Source organism: Fringilla coelebs (assembly GCF_963513975.1).
Source record: "Fringilla coelebs genome assembly, chromosome: 17".
In the NCBI taxonomy this organism is placed as follows: Eukaryota; Metazoa; Chordata; class Aves; order Passeriformes; family Fringillidae; genus Fringilla; species Fringilla coelebs.
The window spans coordinates 13,897,605-13,921,620 of NC_140043.1; the positions used below are offsets into that span (position 1 = coordinate 13,897,605).

At 46.8% G+C, this 24,016-nt stretch overlaps 1 protein-coding gene across 12 annotated transcripts in view; it reads right to left on the reverse strand.

Moving 5' to 3' along the window:
* NCOR2 (nuclear receptor corepressor 2) overlaps window positions 1-24,016 on the reverse strand; it is a 226,858-nt gene that overhangs the window by 162,851 nt on the left and 39,991 nt on the right. Inside the window, exon 1 of one of the 12 annotated variants that reach the window (XM_084217051.1) lies at window positions 11,159-11,245. The exons of the other annotated variants lie outside the window; for them this stretch is intronic. The gene's annotated coding sequence lies outside the window, so the exon portion shown is untranslated. Of the gene's footprint in view, window positions 1-11,158; window positions 11,246-24,016 lie in introns of those variants that run through there. 12 annotated transcript variants of the gene reach the window in all.

A 24,016-nucleotide genomic window follows, 5' to 3' on the forward strand; every position in this document is an offset into this window, starting at 1 on the left:
TTGAGACTGGTAAACCATGCGGACAACGCATGGCTCTTTGAGCAGCAAGCCTGTCAGCAGGGACACGATGGCAGAGCTGCTCCTGTTATGCAACAGCATCGTTGCTCCTGTGCCAAGGCACCCACAGCCCTGCAAACCCATTCCCAATCTGCTCCGAGGGAAGCAGGAACAGCCAGCACGCACACGGCCACACGCAACCCACATGCCCAAAAGGGACACTTCAAGTAATTAAAGATAGTGACAAGGAACAGGGAAACAGAAATCCACACTAAAAAACAAAACAAAAAAAAAAAGTAAAAAAAAAATAAAGGGGGGAGGTGGGATTTGGATCCATGCACAGACCATTCATGGAACAAAGGAGTTATTTTAAGTTTGGGCTGGAAATAGAAAACAAATTAGACCATGCAAGGCCTTTGTTGAAGATGATCTGCAAAGACAAATGGAAACGCCTGGAGAGGAAATTAAAAAAAAGCCCAAACATGAAACCACCCGGGCACTGGGACTGCAAAGGGAAACAGGGCAGGGGAGTGGAGAAGGAAAGGAAAGGAGTGACAATGAGATGCCAAAAAGGAGACAGATAAGAAAACCAGTGCAGGACAGCAAAAGCAGACTAACAGAACTGACTGGTAAAACCCCAGGAATGGAGAAACAGCTGCAAATGCCCCATTTTGTGGTGGAAGCCCATCTCAAGTCCCAGATACAGAAATGCAGGAGTTGAAACTAAAAAGCACATCTGCTGGGGCAAGATGGGCTGTGCAAAGGAACAAACCAAACCCTCCTCCTCCTGCCCAGCCCCCTGTCTGGCAGCCTGGCATGCTGCAATATTCACCCTGTGCTGCCACATCCACCTGGGATGGGATCCAGGCAATTCTAACCACGGTGCAAGGGCAGACAGCCCGTTCCAGGGCAAAGCTCCTTCTCTCCCCACTTCCAGACCCCATTTCTCTCTTTTGCCTGCTCACACTGTACACCATCTTACATTAAACATGAACTTAAATGCTGGAACTGTTAGGCAGTTCTAATCTCAGTTGAATAAACACACACCAGCAAGTTTAAATCAAAAAACCCCACGCAATTCCTTGCTGACAATGATACTGTGTAAGCATATGGGAATTTCAGCCCCACTCCCAAGTGCACTGAACAGCACATTAACAACCATCACTGGAACAGCACACCACCACTGTGTCCACTTGCTGCTCCCAGGAGCTGACCTAGAGCCCAGGCTACCCAGACAAACAAGGCTTTTAAAATGCAAGGCAGATTACAAAGCACCTGCGAGTTTTACTTATATATTTTGCACAGAACACGCTGCTCATTTGATTTTCAAACCCTTCAGTTCATGTTGCTAAAGAGACAGGTCCTCTGATGTCTTGGGCACATTCATGAAAGCGAGGAGAGTCATCTCCTCCAGATCCTTTTGTTGAACAAATTACTCAGCTCAGGAGTGACATTTTCAGTTATTTACATCCTGAATAAAGAAGGGAAATTCATTTTCTGGAGTTCCTAAGATAAGTTCTTTGAGGAAGATTGTACCACTAAACATTTTCTCCTTTTGCACGTTCCCAGTTTTCAAAGGCGACAAAACATCTTTGCCTTCTAAATTATTCCTTTTCTTTCATGATCCTCTAATGATTCAGGAGTCTAAACTTCACATGAGGATCTTTGAAGAGCACCAACTGCCAGCATAAAAGCTGAACTTTTGTGACAAACTGCACAATTTAATGCCTCCCTAGGAAGACACGTGCAAAGGAACAGAATTACCCCAGGGAAGCGAAATGAAGCCTGCAAATAAATTAAATTACCTGTAAACCAAGGTACTCAAAAATATATGAGATGCTATGCAACTGTGCCATAAAATATCACTAAAGGAAGGGGTCTTTTGGGAGCAGAGCTGTTTTAAGCTAACCCATTTCACTCCTGGTTTTCACTGCAGTTGTTCCACACACCCAGAACAGCCCTGCACCCCAGACTCCGGACGGGAACTGAGGTAATGCTACCTCAGTGATGGTCTGTCAAATACCAGCTCTGAACCCTCCCGTGGGGCTTCCTCCTAATATCCTCCAGGTAATTACTAGCAGATAGAGTCAATTTTCAGCCCAGGTTAATAACTGAATTCCAGCTATTTGTTGCTGCATATTGCTGCTGCTTTCATTTCTCCCCAGGAACACTGATGAGAAGTTCCGGCTCGCTGGTGGCCCAGAGAAAGGAGCTGCTCATTAGTTCACAGTCAGACAGGTCCAAGCAGTAGCAGCCATTAATTGGCTATATTCTGCTTTTCTTGTCTAGGTAATTAATAGCTTCGAGACAGAAAGTCAAAGTCTCTCTAGAGGCACCAAAAAATTCCAATGTTTGCATACAATGAGGGTAATTTGCAGTGAGGGAAGGGGAGCAGGAGAACATCACCTGCACCTCCTCCTCCATCCTCTTGTCAAATACCCCGGACATAAACCACAGCCCACTGCAGCAAGAGGCCTGGACTGCAACAAACCTGCTCTGAATCCACAGAGGAGTCTTACCCTGAAAAGAAGGAAAGGCTTGCACAGCTCCAGCTCCCTCCAGCTTCACTCCCAGGCAGACAGCACTTTGCAGGAGCCAGGCTTTGGGTTATGTTTCTGGAGACAGGCTTACAGAACAGCTGGGGATTCTCCATGTGTTTAATAACTGAACTCAGGCAAGTGGGCAATCAGGATTTCAGCGCTTCCCTGCCAAGCTCAGTCCTGCTGACAACACGCTGTCCAAAGCTGTCAGTCACTCCCCAGCAGACCAGCAGTCCTGCCTTGTCCATCAGGACACTTCTCCAACTGCAGCCTGCTCAGACCCTTTGTTATTTGCCTCTCCTGGGCTTGGGGCAATGGTTTTCAGCCTGTCATTTACAGGTTTCTGGGAGCCTGAGGACTCAGTTTGCAGGAGTCCTTGAAAGGTGACTGTAATTCATGCTGCACAGATGAGATATCTTGCAGGGTCTGCTGCTGCAGGGAGAAGCAATGAGCACTGGGGTCAGAAGACTGTGCTCTCCCTGCCCTGTCACATGGGAGGGAGGGGAGACTTTTGCCTTGTTTGCTGGCAGAAAGCCCAGTCCCTGGGCTATCAGTCCATCCTGTTTAGCAATTGCTGAACTCAAAGCCATTTAGTAATAATAATTAATAACTACTCTAAAAACCCCCTGAGCTGCCACTGTCAAGCTATTCCTAAAATGAGTCACTGGCCCAATTTGCTGTTGCCACTGCACAGGCACAAACAGATACCTCCTCTCCCCCTCCACCTGTCCTGGGGCCAAGGTTTCAAAGAGCTCCTCACCCTCCAACCTTTCAGCAGTGTAAGAGAAACAAAGAAAACCACGAGGGAAGCGTGTGATACAAAGCAATCCTCCTCATGTGGGCAGCACAGCTCCTGGGCAAACAGCAGCTCTGTCCCTGAGTCACTGAACTCACACCAAGCTGCTCTGGACAGGAGCACTGGGAATGCCAGCAGAGGAAATGGGAGAGCCACAGCCTCAAGGTCAAACACTGCTTTTGTGGAGCGATAGAAACAAATTATGGCATAATAATCTTTCCAGAGTCCATCTGGGAGGTACTTAAGGATGCTTCCCAGTACTTCCATGCATTGAGCTAATAACCTTGATGAAGGCCTCAGATTTAAACTAAGATGAACGCTCATCATGCACAGCAAGAAAAGACATGGCATCCAAAATTGTCTCTGCTGAGGCAATGACTTTCCAAGCTGAAACAGAGCAGCTTACACAGGGATAGCTAAGACAATTATTGTCCCCAATCTCCATGACTTCTGCTTGGGCAGCTGAGCTGCTCATGAGACAGACAAGTGCCTTTGACAGCCCTGTTGCTTTACTGGGAGTAGCCAGTGATGGTGGATTTCACTGAAAATAGCTGTGGTGCCTGTGAGGGCTCTGGAGCACAGCACACAGCCCTTCCCACTGCTCCTGCAAAGCCCCTGAGCCCACCCAGGGAACACAAATCCAACCAAAAAAAAAAGAAAAAATGAAGCCAAATGCTTTTTAAATAGCCAAGAGGTGATCACAGCACTCCAGGTGTAAAGCAGTCACGTCAGGAGTTACCCCTCTGCACAGCTGGGCAGTGTGTGTGTGCTCCTGGGGCCCTCTGCCATGGCAAAGTCCTTATTTGTCCATCTTTGGAGCTGCAATTCCAGAAGAATTCACACCACTGGGTACTGATTACAGCTCAGTAGGCACAGACATGCCACTTCAAACTGGAAAAACAGCAAGTTTCTGTATCTGGGTAACTCTCCAGCCTTTAAGTTGTACAGGAATTTTTATGGATGAACACAATACACACACATTGTGAAACTCTGTTGCATGCTTTTACCCAGGAAATGGTCTGCTTTAATACAAAACACTTGCCCACAATTTCAACCAATGGAAGAACTGCCTGCCCTTCAAAAGGAGCAATGCCATCCTCTCAGCAGTTGGGAAATTGCAGGTTTCCCACACAACCACTGCCAGATTCTCCCAGCAGAAGCTCCACACAGCTCAGGAGTGCTGCCTTGCAGGACAGAGATGACCCAGGTGCAAGGTTGTTGACTGACTCAGGCAGGCAGGATAGGGAGCCCCTTAGTCCTCCTCCCACAGCTCTGGTTTAAGGGGTGTGGAATGACTTAATTATGCCCCTCAAGGCAGGAAGAAGTCGCTTGTCTTTAAATACTCAAATTTTTATTGAGTTAACAAGTTTTAACAAGGTCAAGGCTTGAACAGTAAACTCTTACCCAAAGGGGAATTTGCTGTTTCCCCTCTTGCAATTCATTAGTGTCCCCCACAGTTTATTTCTTATCCCTGGGTTAAAGTGGTAAGCTTCACAGAGAGAGAATAATCAAGGAAAGAAAATATTAGAGCAGTCAGGGTAAATAAACCTTAATTTTCTTCATCCTATCACAATGTCCCAGAGCAACACCTGGCACTGTAGACAACACACACCCCTGGAGGGGCACAGGCAGACAGGGCACCCTTCTCTGCCCAGCCTAGGGGTAAGCTCTGGGAAAAGCCCAGTGTTCCAGTCACTGTGGTCTCTGCACTGCAAACAGCTGCAGCACAGCTGGCTGGGAACTGAACAATGGGCTCAGGCCACTGGAGCCAACCCCTTCTCCCTCCATTTCCTACAGCATGCCTGATTGCTGAGGAGTAGGAAAGCTCCAGAAACAAACACACAAATCTTGCAGACAGATGCTAGAGGTAAAGAAATGAATGCTGAACTGTTTAACAACATGGAAAGAGAAATATTAATTGCAGCCTTCCACAAAACCACCTCCCTGTTCCCCAGCCCAAGCCTGGAAAAGGCTTCCCAGTCTTGTTTTTACATCAGCCACCCACAGGGCAGGACCATTCCCACGTCCCCATGTGCTCATTTACATCATCAGCCTTGCCTAAATATTTCCAAGTCCTACAAGCTCAGACTGCCAAGGAAAAGGACAGCATTACCATCCAAACACACACCACTCACCAAGATCATTTAACCATGTGAGCAGAAAGTCACCTACTAGGCAGGAGTGGGGACAGAGGAAAAGTCAGCCCTTGCCAAATTTTACCTTCTTCCCACAGCCCTGTGAGAAGGGCAGAGCACCAGGGATGCGCCTTGCTCAACCTGCACTTGAGAGGTTCTGTTCCTTGTCCACTTGAGGATCCCTCAGCAGCAGTTACTGACCTGAGCAGAAGTGCCATCCATTGGACAGAAAGCTCTTTTAATTCCTCTGAGCAGGAGTTTGTACTGGTTTGACTGAATTTGCTTTTAAATCAGGTCTGCTTAAACTGGAGCTGGTTTCCTGCTGCAATTCAGATATCCCATTACACAGCTCATCCCAGCTGCCAGCTCTGCACAGCTCAAGCAAATGGAAAGTTGAGCAGTTCATGGAAAAAAATGCTTTTATACACAGACAAAGAAGTCAGATTTGAAAAAGCCTGTCTTCTATAATCTTGTACAGAATTTACCTCCAGGTTCTGGAACTTGGTTAAATAAAGGTAAGGAGAGGTTGGATGGGGGGTTGAGCAATCTGATCTAGTGGACGGTATGGGGGGCAGGGGGCTGGAAATAGATCATCTTTAAGGTCCTTTCAAACCCCAGCCATTCTGCAATTCTAGTAAAACTCAGAAGACAGCACACTTCTGGACATGAAACAGGATGCAGAGCTCTGCCTGTACCTCTTCTCTTTCAAAGTAACCTTCCTGCTCTCCCACTCCAACCCAGCCTCTTCAGTGAAATTCCAGTTTGGCATCCCATGGCTCCAAACAAACCACCCTGCTCCCTTTACAACTTTTATCTTCCTCAGCCTAGATCAGACAGGGCCACAGGGGAAAGTGCAGGACCCCACCTGCTCTAGCAGCAGCCAGGTCAGCTGGGATTTGTGTGAATAGTCACCAGCCCCACCAGGGCTCTGCTCCAAGTCAGAAAGAGCTCTGTCAGAGCTGCTGGGAGGACAGAAAGCAAGGTAGCAGATTGTACTTCTGTGCCTTAAACACACTGTAACAATGTACTTAATACTTCAATATAATTTCTGTCAACAAAATCAGTGTTACAGGTCCACAGCCTATTTTATTAGCTAGATGCTAATAGAGCTACAATACATCAGGTCCCATTTTAAAAGTTGCAAATAGTTTATAAAGGCTCAATCTATCATTAAATAGGTGTTTGAATAAATGGCTAAATCAATCACTATAAGCCCTAACTCTAAGTAAGCTCCTGGACTTTGCAATAATTTGCAATATATCCAGCTGAGATTCCCACACCTACGTACAGGACCCCATCATGTTACAGACCTGAAGAACAGAACATGCTATCTATCATTTCTTAACTATTTGTGCATAAGCTTTAATGTAAATATAGACCATATATTGCCACATTCCATGTAGGTGATGTTAAAAATGCAGATGAAGCACTGCAGAGCACTAAAAAGCACAGTCCTTTGGGATGGCACTGGAGAATATTTAATAAAGGCAAAAGCTGCAGGCTAATTTCCCCTGGGAGTTCCCATTTAGAGCCTGTCACAGTGAGAATCCATCACAGACAGCACTGACTCACCCAAATCTGAGAGGAAAACCCTCTTCCTTCCCCAGTGGCAGCCACCAGGACATCACCTTTGGTAAATGAAGGAGCACCTCTTGCAGAGCACTGCCAGCAACCCACCCACCCTCCCTGTGGGTATCCAGCATGGAGAGGGATGGAGCAGAGCTCTCCCCAGCACCAGAGCATCCCTGAGAGCTCCCACCCCAGCCCCTCTCATGAACCTGCCTGAGAAGGGCTGTGAACACGCTCCTCTGTTTGATCCTCCTGTATTTCATGCCAGGTAACTTTTGTAAATGCTGTTTAGCAATCCCAAAGAGCAAGAGATGCAATTTAACACAGAGTGATACATTAAAGTCACTCACCCTGCAGCAGCACTGTTCTCTCTGGCACACCAACCCAAAGGTTAGCTATCAGCAGGTATTCAAATTTCAAAGTAAAACAGTTAAACTTTAAACCATTGAAAGTCTGTATCACACCAATGTGTGTTAAGTAGAGAAGGGAAAGGCATCCTGTCCAATGGTTTAAAAAGATTTCAGGTCACTGTCCCTTATGCAATGAGAGTTACTCAGCTGGATAAGATCAGCCATTAAGCAGGATTACAAATTTATCTTCCCTCACTAGCGTGATCTTCTACTAATAATGGTATCATGAAAAATAACATAGAAAATGTTTGAAGAATTGCCCTTTGAGTCACTAGTAAGGCACAAAATGCTCACATGGCAAAAGGCAAAATCTTGTCTTTTAACTGCAAGGATGCTGCAAAAAACTGAGGTGGGCAAAGAGACAGAAAACGAAACACTACAGCCCTGGTGTCACCACCAGCACGAGAAAACTCTGGCACTGCTGAGATCCTGCAAATCAAACCAGAGCTCAGCTGGGAGGGAAGAGGTGAAGCATCAGCAGCAACTCATCCCAAGAAGTTGGGATTTGATACATTCTGCTTCTGATGGCACCTTTCTTAAATCTAAGCAGTGCCTTCCTGCCCCAGGACAGTAAAAACAAATACAGACACAGTGTAAGACATGTCTTGAGAGAACTGAGGCAATTTTTACAGTCTCACCCCCAGCCCCAGTGCTGAGCACAGTGCAGAACAGAGGCAGATCCAGGATCAGTGCTGGCCAGCAACTGCCCCACACCTCCCAGCGTGGGGACATCCCACTGCCCATCACCAACTGCACTGACACTTCAATCTCATCCCACTAATCACTGCACCAGGGAACACTGGACTACTCCAGCAATGACATCACTGGCAGATTTGATTACAGTGCTGATTACATCATCACCCACAAGAGATTGTGCAGCTATCCAAATGGCACCAGCAGCTTCTAAATAGCTTAGGTGGAGGAAGCCGCGAAGGACACATAAATTTCAGAAGTCTCAGGTTGTAAGTTTAATGGAAGAACTGTCAACACTATCTTTTGGAAATATCTGTGCATGGACAAAGTATTTTCACATGCTGTTGCTCATGTCAGTGAGCCAGCACACGTTCAGGAGAATATTTTGGTTTCTGGAGAAGTCACAGGCTCGGTGAGTGAAGGCTCTGCGTGAGCGTAACCAGAAGAACGTCACCGCCGGTCGCGGGGCAACAGGCAACCCCAGATTTGCCAAGAGCACGATAAGGAATGTGTGTGCTGAACCATCTCTCCCCAGGGTGGGAAAAATACTTTAAAAATCCTATTTAAATGACTTTCAGCAGAAGATAACAAAGTTTAATAACAGGAACTCAAATGAGAGGCAAGCACCCGTTACAGAGTCTGGCACTGTGAGTCCAGGAGCGTGAGAAGGACACTGTTTTGCTGTCCCCATGCCACACACCAGCATTAGCTCTGTCACGGGGTGCTGCTGCTTGCTCAGCCTTCCCTCCTCTGCCTGGACTATTTGCAGAAACAGCATTAAAGCAGCCATCAAGCAGATGCTTAAAAAATGCAGAATGACGTTCAAATGACATCTATCCATAAATCAGCCCAAACCACAAACATCTGAAGAAGATTTTCACTTAATCCAATTTACTGTAATCTCTCTCTTTAGTTAAAATGACAGAAATGTCAAAATGGGACTTTACTCCTCTGTCAAAGCATCTCATGGTGAAAAAGGAAAATAAGCAGGCTCTCGCACGCAGCGCCACTTATTAGGTTAGAAATGTCAAAACTGTACTTTGATTCTCACTATTAGCAGTCACATCCACATGCTGTGCCCTTCTGTTGCACTTCATTTCCCCCAAAAGTGAGCACATAGCATATGCTCCATGCCAAGCATCATCCAGGCAAAACCACAAGTTTCCCATTTCTGTTCCTGATGACCCTTGTGCTCAGCCCCGCCTGGGAGCAGGCACACCCTCCCAGGGCCTCTCAGATCACACAGAAACAGCCTCATTTGCCATCAAAGCTCTCAGGAGGACTGTGTTCTGCTGCTCCCAAAAAATAAAACAATGACCCAAGCCTGCTCAGCAGACCAACCTCAAATTGCTTTCCCCTATCTCCCCACATTAATTAGCAAACGGGGTAATTGACTCTCTGCCTGGGAGTTAAGCATGTGTGTGTCCACAAACATATTTCCATGTGTGAGAGTGCATATCGTTTTCCCCAGTGGTCACAAAAATTAAGCCATAATCCAAGAGTCCAGGGAAGTGAAAGAAAAATACCTACTGTCAGGAGTGGGGTCTTCATGCATTATTTAACAAGAACTCTGTTGGCAAAACTGGTGTTGTTTTTATATAAAAGCTAATAGAAATTGTACCTCCAGGTGTCAAAACACTGATGGTAATTCCTGCTGCCTCAGACATCTTGATGTTTCAATTTTAGCAGTATGAGGAGCCTGCAGGGAATCCAAGAGGGTAAAGTGCTTGTACTCAAAGAGAAGCAGAGAGAAGGAGAGCCTTTTTATTTCTTTATAAAGGGCTCAGGGGAACAGTTCTACTCACTGGAATTATCAGATCTGGTTCCCCTGCTCCTTCCCTTCCTTGAAAGAGGAAAGAGCAAGATAGGCTAACAAGGAGTGATTGTATTGTGTCGACAGAGGAAAAAAAAAATCCACGAGGCTGCTAAGGAGAAGAGAAAAGACAAAGAATTGGTGAACAGAAGATATCGCTGGGGTGCAGCAGCACAAGAGCAGCTGGAAGTAACAGGACACTTCAATGAACTCCAGGGAACAGAAAAGCTGCAATGGAAGAGCAATTTTAATACAGGCTGGGTTTTATTAAGTTTGTGCCTAAAAGCCCAGTGCTGTGTGGGACCCCTCCCTCACTAATTTCCATTTGTACTTCTCCAGTCCATCACACCTCCACAGAGCAATGACAGGCCTGTGAAACAGTAAGAGAGACATCAAGAGTCCTCTCCCTGACCACCCCAGAACACACCGCCAGCTCCAAGCAAAATCAGAGCCATAGTAAAGGCACCAGGCAGTAAATAAGCTCTGACATTTCAATAATCAATTATGGCACCTATGAAATAGTGGTTCCAGGCCAGTGCTGCACCTGAAAACCACAGAGAATGCAGGTCACTGTCCCCAGGTAGCCCAATGGAGGCTGTGGGGAGGAGGTTACAGATCTCCAAATCCACCCTCCTGGACTCAGAGTGTCGGAAAGCCCCAGGTTCCACCTCCTGGTCTGGGCAGTCCTGTTTCCGTATCGCTTCCACCAAGGGATGGCGGGGGGACAGACAAGGAGAAAACAATAGCTCAGGAATCCACACACAGCTCAGCATGGAGTTCAAGGGAAAAGAAAAGCAGCTTCTCCAGGCAGCCACTCAGGCAGGGACACAAAGGTCTTGGAGAGATCCTTCAGTGGGTCGTGAACTTTCGCAACCCCATTGCAAAAACAGCGCTGAGGAAATTCCCAAGAAAAAGTAAATGGACACAAGAACAAACTCAGACAAGGAATGCCAGGACTGCTGCTGATCCCACTGCACCAAAGCACATGCCCAGTCTCCTTCCACCTGGCAGCCCACAAAAGAGCACGACCACCCCGTGGAGCTGCACCCAAAGCACCCCAGATCCCGCTGTGCCGGGTGCCTGGAGCACACAGGGCTGGGAAGGGACCAGGGCACCCCCCTCCCACAGGGATCTGACCCTATAAGGTTTTCCCAGCGATCTGCAGCAGGCCCCCTCCCCACTCTGCCTGCCCAGGTATCACTTACGGCTGGCTAACATTTCAGGGATGGGCGGCCATCACTCCCACCCGCTCTGAGAGAGTCATTTGTTGCCTTCTTGCTCCTCCAGCCATGTCTCACAGTGCGTGGTATAAACTTTAAGAGGCAATGACCTCATCGGAGCTGGGAAGAGGGAGGCGGGGAAATTGGCTACTTGCCACCTTCTCATTTTTCACATAAGAAAAATAATTTATGAGTGAAAGCCCATTTTATTCATTTGAAAAAAAAAAATCCTACTAAAAGCAGCAGGCCTGCCTTGGAGTGCATCACTCATACAGCACCTCCTGGAGCAACACTCAGCTGGGGTGATACAGAGAGGGACCCCCAGTATTCCCTGTACCCCCTGCTCCAAGGAGCAAACCCCCAGGCCCCCCCAGACCCACCAACCCCACAGAGCACATCAGGCTACAGAGCAAGCATCCCTCCCCTCTCTGTTAAGGCTGGCTTCCGTTAAGGCACAGGGAGGGACTTCCAGCTCTCTCTAATTTGTGACTCCTCCAGAAGGGCAATTAAGCAGCCAAACCGTAGCTGCGACTGGGATTTCAGCTCAGCTCTCTGTGATGAGGCCATCAGACAGGGCTCTGCAGCGAGCAGTAACTCCAAGGCATGTCATTAATTTTGCCCAGACATGTATCACACCCCATTTCAGAACGCACACGGAGCATGTGTGCGGTGCTCTGCAGACACAGGACACACCGAGCCTGCACACTCACACATTTTATATACTCTTATTACTTATGTTATAGATTCACACATACATTACTCATAGCTCTTACGAACAGAACATACAGTTCATCTTGGCATGAATCCCAGAGAAAGGGAAAAAAAAACCCAAAAACCCCTGCAGTAACAAATCCAACTTGCATTGAATCCAACAGCATCTGTGGTAGGAGTTAGAGCAGTATTATGGATCATTAAATGATTGAATTATTTTGTGTAACACACCCATGTGTCTCTGATAACAGCAGGCAAACCTGCTGTTTCAAGGGACATTTCCCCAGGGAAAGCATGTCACCACTCTCCCAAGTTTTTGCCCATAACTGTGGGAAACTGTGGGAAAAGCAGCTTATTTCTCAATGTGCATTCAACAAGCTGCTGTGTACATCAGCTCCACTGAGGCACCCCTGTGCTGCAAGACAGAACCCAAATATGTTCATATGGGACTGCAACTGCCCTAAGAAGTGCAAGATCTCTGAGTGACCAGTGCTGGTCAACACTGGAGTCCACTCTCAGAGCAGTCTGGCACAGCAGTTGGGATATTTCATCTGTACACACCATACAACAGTGGCAAGAAGGCAGATTAGCATGGACTGAGAAGGGTACGCCTTAGTGGGATGCTGTGCAACAAAAGAAAACTTAAAAAAAAAAAAAAATCACAGCACGCTGCAGATTCTATACACCTTTGTAACCTCTGCAGCAAGTTTGCAGCATATCGAAGCATTCTTCTTCATCCCCTCCAAAAATGGGCTTCCTTCACTCTTTGGAGCTTTACACCCAGTGTTAAAGAGATTTAGAAAGTCACAGCTGCAAGATTTCATTTACTGAAGGAGAACTGAGCACGATGAGGAGCAGCACAGCTCAGCCCAGCTCTGGCTGTCCCTGCACAGCCCCCCCATCCCACCCGCAGCATCCCTGTCCCTGCTGCCACTTCCCAACCCAGCCGAAGCCCCATCTCACCATCTCTCCTGGAATCCCCACCCCACCACAAGTGTCTTACCCTCAGAACCAGCAAAACCAGCCATTCTCAAAGTTCTGCAGGAGAGTTCTCCAGCAATAACTCCCCGTATGCAACACCAGAGCAGCAGCTGCAAACTCCCACCGGCCTGACCCAAGTCAAAACACACCGAGCGCCGCTTTCCAGGCAAACCCAAATTACAGCATCATCTGCTGACTGCTCCTGGGACGAACAAACCCACATTAATTACAGGCTAAACTTTGCAATTCCCCTCTCAAAAGCACGAAACATCAGCAAAACTGCTTTGATCCCACTGACAAATCCCCTCTCCAGCCAACGTGTGAGACCAAAGCGTCCAGGGAAAAAAAAAAAATTCCCAAACTTTTTCTCTCCTTATCCCTTGTTGCTAGCCCTCCCCATAAAATTACATGCTCCCTGCCAAGGAGGGCTGGAGGGGAAAAAAAAAATCACCTCAGAAAGCAGCAGGGGCTCACAAAACCTTGCACTTCACCTCCAGCAGCAAGCAGCCAGGCGAGCGCAGGAGTGTGTGCTCAGCCTCCAGCACTGAACGCTGCTTCTGTGTCGCCGGGCCAAGTCCCAGTTTTTCAAAGCAACTTCTTTCTGCTGTGGCCTAGTTTAGTTCTCCACACAAAATGCCACCAAAACAAAAGCTGCCCAGCCAGCCGGGGGAGGGAAGTGGGGGGTACTTACCTAGCAGCATCCCCACATCACCTCCTGCATCTTTAGCAGCCACTCTCTTAACTTCAAAATAAATAAATAAAGCGAGGCCACACAGCCTTAAAACCAATCTGGAAATGAAATGGAAAGCCTGTAATTATTTCTCAATGCTCCTGCCAGTCTCAGCCTATAAACACAGTGGATTACATAAGTCCACCCCTCCTGTTTTGAAGCCAAAAGTATGAGCTTTTCCTCCAGCTCTGGCAGCAAGTAATAATTCCTCGTCGGCATGGCAACGCTGGCTGGCTTCCAGCAGACAATGGGCGAGTTGAAATACTGCTACGGCCTTTTTATAGCTTAGCTCTGAGAAACCTCTAAAATATTAGCTATCTGATGGCTAACCCAACTTGACAACCTCTCCTCCTTTAACCATTTCCTTCCTGCACCACCAGCAGGAATTGTCCAGATGGTCCAGGGTCACGGGGCAGTGGAGCAGGGGATGCTCCTCTTCCCAGGGAGAGCACGCAGGAACGGTTTCCCATCTACTGGATTTGTTGATTTGTCACAGACACAGCATCTGCAGTAAGTGCCACAACCCCATGTGGGCTCTTCTGGGGTTATTTCAGTCTGTTACTCAGCAGGTACATTTGCTCTGCTCACTGCCTCCAGCGAGCTCCATGTGAGGTTCTCCTCCAGCTTGCCTGGCCTGAGAGAAAGCAGACCACAAAATAACACTTTGTGCATGTGGTTCTGTCACTGCCCTCCTGGGCGGGCTGTGAGCAGGCTGGTGGGGCTCTGGGTGTGATATGCAGAGCTGCAGGGAAGCAAGATGCTTCACAAATCCTCCCTCACCAAATGCTGGGAGAAGTCATGTGTCATTTTGGGACAGCATTGCAGGGATGTCCTGGAGAACCAGCTGCACTCAAGTGCCCTGTGCCCCTGTGGCAGTGTAGGGCGACCTTCCCATACTGGGGGGCTTATTCTGAAGCTGAACGAGTTAAAAGCAGTAACACATCCTGGCAAGACTGAGAAACAGCAGCAAAACTCAAACAGAAGAGGAACAGACACTCAAGCCATCATTAATGTCAGGGTGTAGAAGACTGATGAAGAAAGAGCCTTATGATTGTGTTTCAACCAAATCCTACTGAAAGGAGCAGCTAACACACACACACACAGAGCAGCCCCCAAGATAAGTTAATATTTACCCTGGCTATCCACACACTCTGTCCAGGATGACCCCACCATCTCCACACCCTGGCACAGACCCTGACCACCCAAAGGCCAGCAGGTCCCAGCTGCATTTACACCTCTGAGCAGGAGCTCAGTGAGTGCCACTGCCCTGAGGAAAACTCACCCCAAGGGCTGGGAGATCCTCTGCAATTTGCTGAATTTTGCAAGTTAGCAAATAAGCAAAGAAAACAATAGAAATTAAAGGGAAAACTGAAGAACAGCAGAGCCAAGGCCACCACAAAAATCAGAGTTAACTCCATTCTCAACGCTCAGTTCTCCAAACAGTGTTGCCAGTGTTCACAATCCAGCTCCACTTCTGGCAAGAACGCTGGGAAACCCAAAGGCTGCTGCTCTGCACTGGTGGCTCTCCATGGCCAGCCCTCTGCACACAGCAGCCCACTGCCCTGTGATCTCCAGGAAAGACTTGAATGCACGACCCCTGGGAGTCTTTAACACTCAAAACCAGAAGGCAAACAAAAAAAGAATATTTCTTTCTAAATCTCATTAAGTTGCAGAGCATGATTATGATTTTCTAATGTGTAGAGGTGATAACACTGCTTGGAGCTCTAGTTCAATTAATTATTTTATGGGAATAAACATACCAGGAGAGACTAAATGCAAACCATAAAGGTTCCCTGGTACATGCCAGGCTCACAGCTGCTCAGCCTTTGATACAAGGCTACAATTCCTAATGCCACAGAAGAGCCTAATTCCCACAGCAAAAAGAAAAAAAAAGAAAGAGTCAAGCAATCATCTCAGCACAAACCAGGATGCAGCACACCCTGGCAGATGCTGGTTCCTATACCAAAGTGTGCAAGATGGCCAAGAGCAGCAGCTGTTGCTGCTGATAATTAAATACACGCTATGCTACCAGAAAGCCAAGCAGAGCCGCACATGAGAGGAGAGAAAACCAGACTTGCTGTGGATCATCTACCTGAATCTCATGGGCTCAGAATGGGCTGAAGTTAAGAGGTGCCAACCTTAAATCTCTTTATGCTGTTTTTTCTAATGAGGACTCTGTCACATGACTGGAACACTTGTGTTTTCTAGGTCAGAATAATAATTTAGTCTCTTTTTAATGGTAAATTTTCTGGGTTTCACCCCAGTAGGTTACAGGTGAATGAGCCACAGAGAACCCTAAGAACTTCCACAGGGATGGGACTCAGCCCTACTCTGCTGAATGCCACAGACACAGCTCTATCTCATGCTCCTCAATTCCAGGGAAACCTCAGTGTATCTCAGGATACCTTCCTGAGCAGGCTGCATTTGATCCCAGTCTCCCACCCCTTCCCCCAAAACCTCCATCCCAATTTGCTGTTACCAAGATGACATCTAAGAACATGACTAGAAAACAGCCTGAAAAAAAACCCCAAGCTATTAGGGAAAACCAAAGTCAGTATTTCCTCCTGTGTGTAACACACCACGTGCACGTGCCTCCAAAGACAGCACCTTAAGGTGGGCATCAGGAGTCACAAGAAAGAGAAAATAGTGAAGTCAGGGCTAAAACATCTGGAGAAACCTTCCTGCTCTTACACAGACTAACCTCTGTTCTCTGGGTAAGGAACACCCAGCCCCACCATGACCCCAGACAAAGGGATGGATGATGCAAGATGAGGAGTAACAACTACAAAACCCTGCTGAAACTTTAAAATGGCATCACACTACACACACTCTTCCAGCTTAAACCCTTAATTAAACAGACTATTCTTTATGGTGCTGGAGCCCCTCCAACTCCCATTGTTAAATTTAAAATAAAACCCCAAAACCCCACAGCATCTGTAAGACATTAGAACATTCAATACCAACTTCTTTATTCAGCTTTAAGACATCATTTAATAATGTTTCCCCTCAAACCCCAAATCTAAGGATTTAAAGGAAATAACTACCAGCACCTCTTACAGAATGTTGCTGTTTGTTTGGTTGGTTTTTTTTAATGAACCTTCTGCAATAATATCCTTGACCTTTAACAATTCCAGACCAATTAGGTGCATGTTTGATCATGTACAGCCTCTGGACAGACTGCATGGCCAGGGCACGTTCAGCGCTGGGTGTCAGGAAGAAGCAGACTGTGCAGCCTGAAAGCCAGCTCCAAGTACAATCCATTCATGCACAGGGACAAAACAAGAAGGCAGATTTGACCACAGAAAATCACTGGGAGCACAAGAAAAATACATCAGAAAATCAATTTTGATCACTGCTAATAAAGCTGGAAACACAAGCCAGAACCTTGTTGTTATAACCTCCATTATTCCAAGGTGGGTCTTCACTTCTCCAGCTCTCCCTGGAGAAGGAGCCACTTGCAGCCACTTAGAGCTCCTGTACCAGCCCTCAGGTGTATCCCATGGCCTGGAAAACACATGTCCAGCCATGCCAAGGGACCCAGACGTGGTGGCTTTCCTGACAGGACCAGGAGAAGAACTTGGGCTGAATGCCAGCCTCTGCAAAGTCATGGGGAACCTCTCTTCACCCATTCACTGCAGGGAGAGCAGGATTACAAGCTGAAATATCACCTGTTAGCAACCTCTGAAAACACGCTGGCAGGCCATGACAAACCTCCAGGTTTCCATAAAGCTCCTACAACTTTAACATCACTGCTGATATTCCTCCTGCAACCAGTTTCACAGCCTCTGATGTAGAGTGAGGTGTCAGGTGGAAGAGCAGATGACCCAAAGATTAGCAATGTGCCCAAGGCGCACCTTGGCTCCACGAGCAGCCTGCCCAGGTGGGGGTACCAGATCAGGGACTGCTTCCCACCACCAAATAGCCAGCCTACACACCAGAGTCAACTGCACAGGCACTTTGATCTCTGTTCAGGTGATAACATCTGAGCTGGGCCACATCCTCGGGCACTCCCCCCTGCTTGCTCACAGCAACTCTGCTGAGCCAAAAACATGAAAAGGGCAGCAAGGTTTGCAGAAAATCCCAGTAAGTTCTCTCCAGCAGTTCCCACAGTTCGTTAAACCATTCAATCGTGCATGCTTTAAAGTCCATGAAATTTTAAAAAAAAAAAAATCCCCAAAAGAAATACAAAAGCTGGACAATTGGTGGAAGCAGGTTTGTTTGATCAACTCTCCTCCACGTGCCAAGCAATTCTGTGACCACAGTAAAAAAAATCCTTCAGGCAACTCAGTTCTGTGTGCTGATCCTACCCTGCTGCTCCAAGTCTCCTACACCCACAGCTGCATGGCCAGGGCTAAACCATCCCTCTGCTCCACAAGCCAGAGCCTCCAAAAAACACACCCACCCCAGGTACAACTGCACACTGGGCACACCTGCCTCTACCAGAGCCTGCAGCAGAGAAAAAGCTTTGCAAGGGCCAAGCCACATCCTTCAGAACAGGCTCCAACGTCAGAAAATTCTGTTAACACAGGCAAAACAAAGGAAGCATGTGGCACGTACGTAGGAACCAAAGGATGTTGGATGAGGAACACAAAGAAGGGAGGAGGTGGAAAAAGACGACTCATTCAAGGATCTGTGCAAAAAAAAGCTGACATTACTAGGCAATGCCTCTCCAAGTGGATCAAGAAGTCCAGCAGCAGAGTATACCCTGCAGACAGTAGAGAAGGGGAAAAAAATCCAACAAATCAGAGTAAGGAAGTAGCTCATCACATCTTTTGGTGAAACAAAGTGGAAGGGAATAAAAACAAAATCAATAATCTGATCCCAAGCCGTGCTTTACTCCAGTAAGAGTCTTCTCTGTTTCTGTGAGTTCTGGACCATGTCCTTGCCAAAAGCACCGCCTAGGCAATTTAAAAAAATATTTTAAAATATCAAAAACTAGATCTCTGAAAGGTATATCAATACAATGTGCAGAGCCCTGAGCATCTTCCTAACACTTGGGAGAGAGCTGCTGTAAAAGGCCACGTGGACAAACAGATCCTGAAAGCAAAGCAAGAACATGGTGAAGATACTCAACAGCAAAGTTATAAAACAGAGTAAACTCCTCAAAGATCAAAAAAACCAGCTAGCTCAGACTGGATGGGGAACCAGAAGGAAAGATCACCTCTGTGCAAGCCAAGAAGTCAGGGAGAAACTGGAGGACAAGTGTTCAGCCACTGACTGGCAGAAATCACAGGGGCTTTGAAATGTGACTGGAACCTATGTAAAGCTTGTTTTTTAACTCAGGAAATAAGTTCATAGCCATCCAACCACCACACCAGCCCTCTTCCAGAGTATTCCACATTTCCTGATTTTCAGTCTGAAACAGAAATATCCTGTCAAGAAAAAAAAAAAGAAAGTCCAAATAAAAAAATCTAAACAAGAGGGCTGTACCCAGGCCATGCAACTCAGCTGCTTCCCAAACACACACCACTGTTATCTGTTTATTCTCAGCTGGAGCTTCCCCTCCACATCCACCTCCTCCCTCCTTTCACTTACTAACTGATATGCCATTTAAGATCTCCTATCTGCTGGCTCTGCCCACTGCATCCTCAGCATTTAAAATAAGCTGTGACAAGCTGGGTAAACCCAGGCACTATGAATACTGCAGAGCAGAGTGGCTGAGGGGTATTGCAGTCTAGTCATATGCTTCAATATTTTGTCCCCAAGAACTCGGCCAATCCATTTAGCAATGGAGCAGGACTCTAATAATAGACACAAGGATACACAGGAGATAAATGTACACAAGACAAAAATAAACCTCAGCCTTGTTATAATTTTAATACGGGAGCTAAACTGGGAAACGATAAATGAAGACTGTTACCACAATTGAGTCAAGAGGAAAATTTAACTCCCAACAGCCCAAGAGCGAACACAGACATTCAAAACTGCATAGGAATTCTCAGGAAGTTGGATGAGCATTAATCCTAAAATAAGTTTTTCATTATTTCAAACTACACCAAAAAACCCAGCACTTTAAAGAAGCAGACTTTAAACAACTGTGCATGTTCTCAGTCATCAAGCTGTGGGGCCACCCTCCATCTCAAAAAGTTGCTCTCAGCTCTCGGTAAGTGGTTTAGCCCCACAGCAGCTCATTCTAATCTCAGTCAGCAATCTCAAATTGAAGTTCTAATACACACATATACATCTATAAACTCCTACATACATTTTTCCTTTATGAGCTTCAGCCTGTCTTCACTCTACATGGTTAACCACGCTCCCCCACAGCCCTGCCTCTGCTTTACAAAACAACCTCTGGTGTTTATGAGATTAACTATTTCCCCATGGAAATTATCTGAGGGATAACTCTTCCCTTCCCACAGGAATACCCAGAAGAGCCTCAAAGATTTCACAACCTTAAGCCCTGTGTCATCATGAGTTATGCTTTTGCATACACAAACGTCTTCTGTGTGATCAAACGAGGAGGCAGAGCAGGGGCTGTGGGCCAATGTGATGCTCTGATCTGACCCCTGGCCAGATGTCTCCGGCCCAGGGTTTCACCCAGCAGCTCTCAGACACTCCCCAAGCCTCCAGACAGGGGAAACCACCATGTTCTTCAGCAATCTGCCCCAGCATTCACCACCCTACCTGTCCATCCAGCCCCTCCTACGTGTGACCGCGCTCACAACCAGGTGCTCCAGCTCTGCATGGAAGTGGCTTTGTGACATGGCTTTGTGACTGGCCATGGTGGGACCTCTCATAGGGACTCCAAACAGTCCTGGCAGTCCTCCCATCTGACTCCCCCAAGCTCTGGCTCTGCAGCTCAGCATGCACAGGGTCATTACCAGGAGTGATGTGAGATGACCCAGAGCAGATCTTCAACCACATTCATGCCCATCCTCTGCTGAATCCTCTGCTTGGCCCTCCCCTCCTCCCTCACCAGCCACCCCTGCCCATGGCTTCAAAACTCATTAAAAGGCTAAGCATTCTTCTTCAGGTGACTGCCAGACTGCAAGGAAATCCATATTGGTAGAGGAGTAAGATTGGACCAGGCTAAATTTCACTGCATGTTTATCTCTGCTCAAATCATCCTACTAAAAAGGAGAAAACAGTCATGTTCCAGATGGGAGAGACTTTTTATAGACAGCCATGGATATCTGGCACGCTTTACTGAAGGTCTTTCATCATGCACACAAGGTATAATGCTATCTAGTAATCTGAGGAAACATCCATGGGATTTTCAACCTCCTCTAGAAATTGAGATTCAACAGGAAACCACAAATACACCACGCAATTAATTTTTCTTTACCAAATGTTTCCAGTCATGTCGCAATTTTAACAGTAAGCAAACTATTTGGGCTCTTTCCAGTTCTTGTGCAACAATGTTCCTCATTTTTCATTTTATTTTTTAAAGAATCTGGCTGAGATTTTTTTTTTTTTAGAGGAGAGTTTAAAACAAGTTAGGAAGTCAGTGTGAATAGATCATGCTCTCCCTGTTAAATACTCACACCACCACCCCCCCAAGTTTCCATACCACATAGCAGAGGTTTTGTACAAACAAAGTAAAGACTTTTCCCAGCTAAAAATACAGCAAGCAGCCTAAGAAACAAGAGCAGAACAACATCTCTACCAACACAGGCAATGCTGAGCTATCTGAACCACATAAATAAAAGTCTCATTCAAACATTCCCCCACTCCCCTCCCAACACCATTCCAGGAGAACAAAGAAACATTAAGTCTTACTTTCCTGGTGTATATTTGATCAGACCTTCTGTTAACACAATATGACAACAGCAATGAAGGGAAGAATATCACAGCTAAACAACCGTCTACCATTCCCCTTCCTTCTGCCGAGCCCGTGCTGACGCAAGGATGGAGCAGCTGCTGTCTGTTTTTAAACAGCTCCATATTTCATAAGAAGCTGCTGATTTCTGAAAGGACAGAAAACCCAGCCAACGGCTTGCAAAATAAGAACCAAATTAAAGCAATTCAGGACACACTATTTAAACATGGTGTCCCTTTGCTCAGCCTCCCTCCAGCGTACCACCGCAGCTGAAATTCCTAAGACACGTCTGTCCTCTGTCTCAGCCTGCTCCCTTATCACCACAAGCACAACTTTTAAGTATTCATCTAGCACAGAGCAGAGGACAATGGAAAATCCCTCCCACAGCTCCAGATAAAACAAATGCTTGAAATATGGGAGAAAACAAACTTGTGTCCAGCTTGATGCAATCACAGAAACTACTTTACCACATTAACATAACCCTCCTCTAGCTGTGTGTTCTGCTGCTGAGGGATGCTTTATCAACAATAAACAGACATTTGGGATGGAAGGACTCTCCTTGAAGGACATAGCCACGTCGCAAACTTTTGAAAACATACCCTAGAAAATATAGAGCTATTGATACTAATTTATATTTAATCACAAATGTATTGGGTATCTGGGAAACCTCTCATCACCACTAAAATTCCACATTTGGGTCTTCTAAAAAAATCTGCATCATAACATACAGGTCACTGAGTATTAGGACCTCAAAAGAAAGAAGCTTAAAGCTTCTCTGTTCTGACTCTGCAGCTCTCACTCTGGCCGTTAAAAGCAGTGGGTTATACCAGGCGAGTCCCTCCCGAGGGGCTCCAGACACCCGCTGTCTCCTTTCTAGTTAATAGCTGCTGTAAGAATCCTGCTTTTTTGGCTGTTTGTGTCATGTTGATTAGCTTAGATAAGGGCTTGGGGAAGGAGCAAGGAGAAGAGAGCATGTAGGGGGAGGAGGATTTAAAGAGGGGGAAAAAAAAAGGCTTTCATCTGCTCTGATAATTAGCAGGTCATGCTGAAAATGATCAGCATCCCTTTAACGCAACTGCGCATGAAATGTGCAGAGCCCTGCTCAGGTCACTGCACCCATGCAAATCACTTTGTTATAGCCTCACTACACCCTGTGGTTTACCAGACTCCTCTGCCTTCATAAGGACTCTAGCCAAGATCCTTCTACTCCCACGTGGGAGATGGGGAGTCACAAGGGTCTCCAACCTTGCTGCTCTGTCACAGGGGTGCTGGGCATGGAGGTGCCAAGGCCAATCATGGACTAATTGAAGGCTTGCAAAAGACCTCCAGATTCTCTGATGAAGCAGCACAGGGGAAGCATTCGCCATTTCTGGAGAAAGAGTGATAGCATAATCCTCCTGTTCATCACCTGGAGGTTTTCCCAGGGAAAGCATCAACAAGGAAGAGCCAGACTGCCCTGAACGTGACAAAAATCTTCCGTCGTTCATCACCTGTAGCTGCTGTCCCAGGTGTCTCCCTGCAGAGCATTTACTGCTTCATGCAGAACAATCTCCCTGCCCAAAACACACTGCCAGCTGTGGGTGCCCAGGAGCACAGCCCCTGCATCAAACAAGCTTGGCTACTACACTGAAGACACCACCTGGGACTTAGCACATAAATCCTGGTGCAAAATGAACACTGGGGCAGGGGGGAAATTTAAAAAGCAGCCACAGAGCTCTGGTCATTTGGGCTGTCCCTCCTCCCCACACCTACTCTTGTCTTCAGAAAAGTCAGGAGTCGTCTCCTGGAGGAGCAGGACCAGTTCTGCTGGAGCAGAGGCCCTTTAATAGACTTACCCTTCTCAAAAGGAGGTGAAAAGATGATAATGACAATGACAATTCTTCCTCTGATGTACTCACATCCTTCTATTAAGGACACATTACCTCAAAGGTCAGTAATTGCCAGCCAGAGCCAGCTCTGCCTTGACAACCCATCTTCAAAATGTACTGAGTGCCTGAGTGTGCCCAGGACAGGGAGAGACTGCCCTCAACGTGCTGTCTGGAGAGAGAATTCCCTTTGGTGGCTCTGATGGCTCCATTTTCTCAAGTGTCTGGAATTTCAGCAGCTTTTCCTCACTTCAAAATTGTTCTTCTGCCTCAGCTTAATGCTTATCCCCAAACTGACACACACCTTCAAGGCACTGCTGTTTGGAAGAAGCCCAGGAGGATGGAAATGAAGAGATTATTTTCAAATAAAGAAATGGGCTAAATCATTGCGCCCAGAGTTACCAGATGTGCCATCCTGCTTCATGGAAACAGGAGCAACTTGCCAGGCACCACAGGGATGGGAAGGACAGGGAACAGTCCCACCAAGGAGATCAGAGGGGCACAGGGATCAAGGAAACAGCACCAAGGCTGGTCTAGGAGCAAACCAGAAACCCTCTGTAGCAATGTAAAAAACCATCACATAAGCAGCAGAGACTGTTATCACCCAAACTCACTCCACACCTCTCAGCAAAACAGAAAACAGCAACACTGCAATGGTCACAAGAGCATCAGGCAGGAGCCAAGGCAAACTGAAGTGTAGAACACATCCCTCTGTGGTACCAACATTCACCTGGGAAAGGGGAAGCTTCAGCCAAGAGGGCAGTGTGGAGTTCCTCAATGACAAACCTACAGCAATT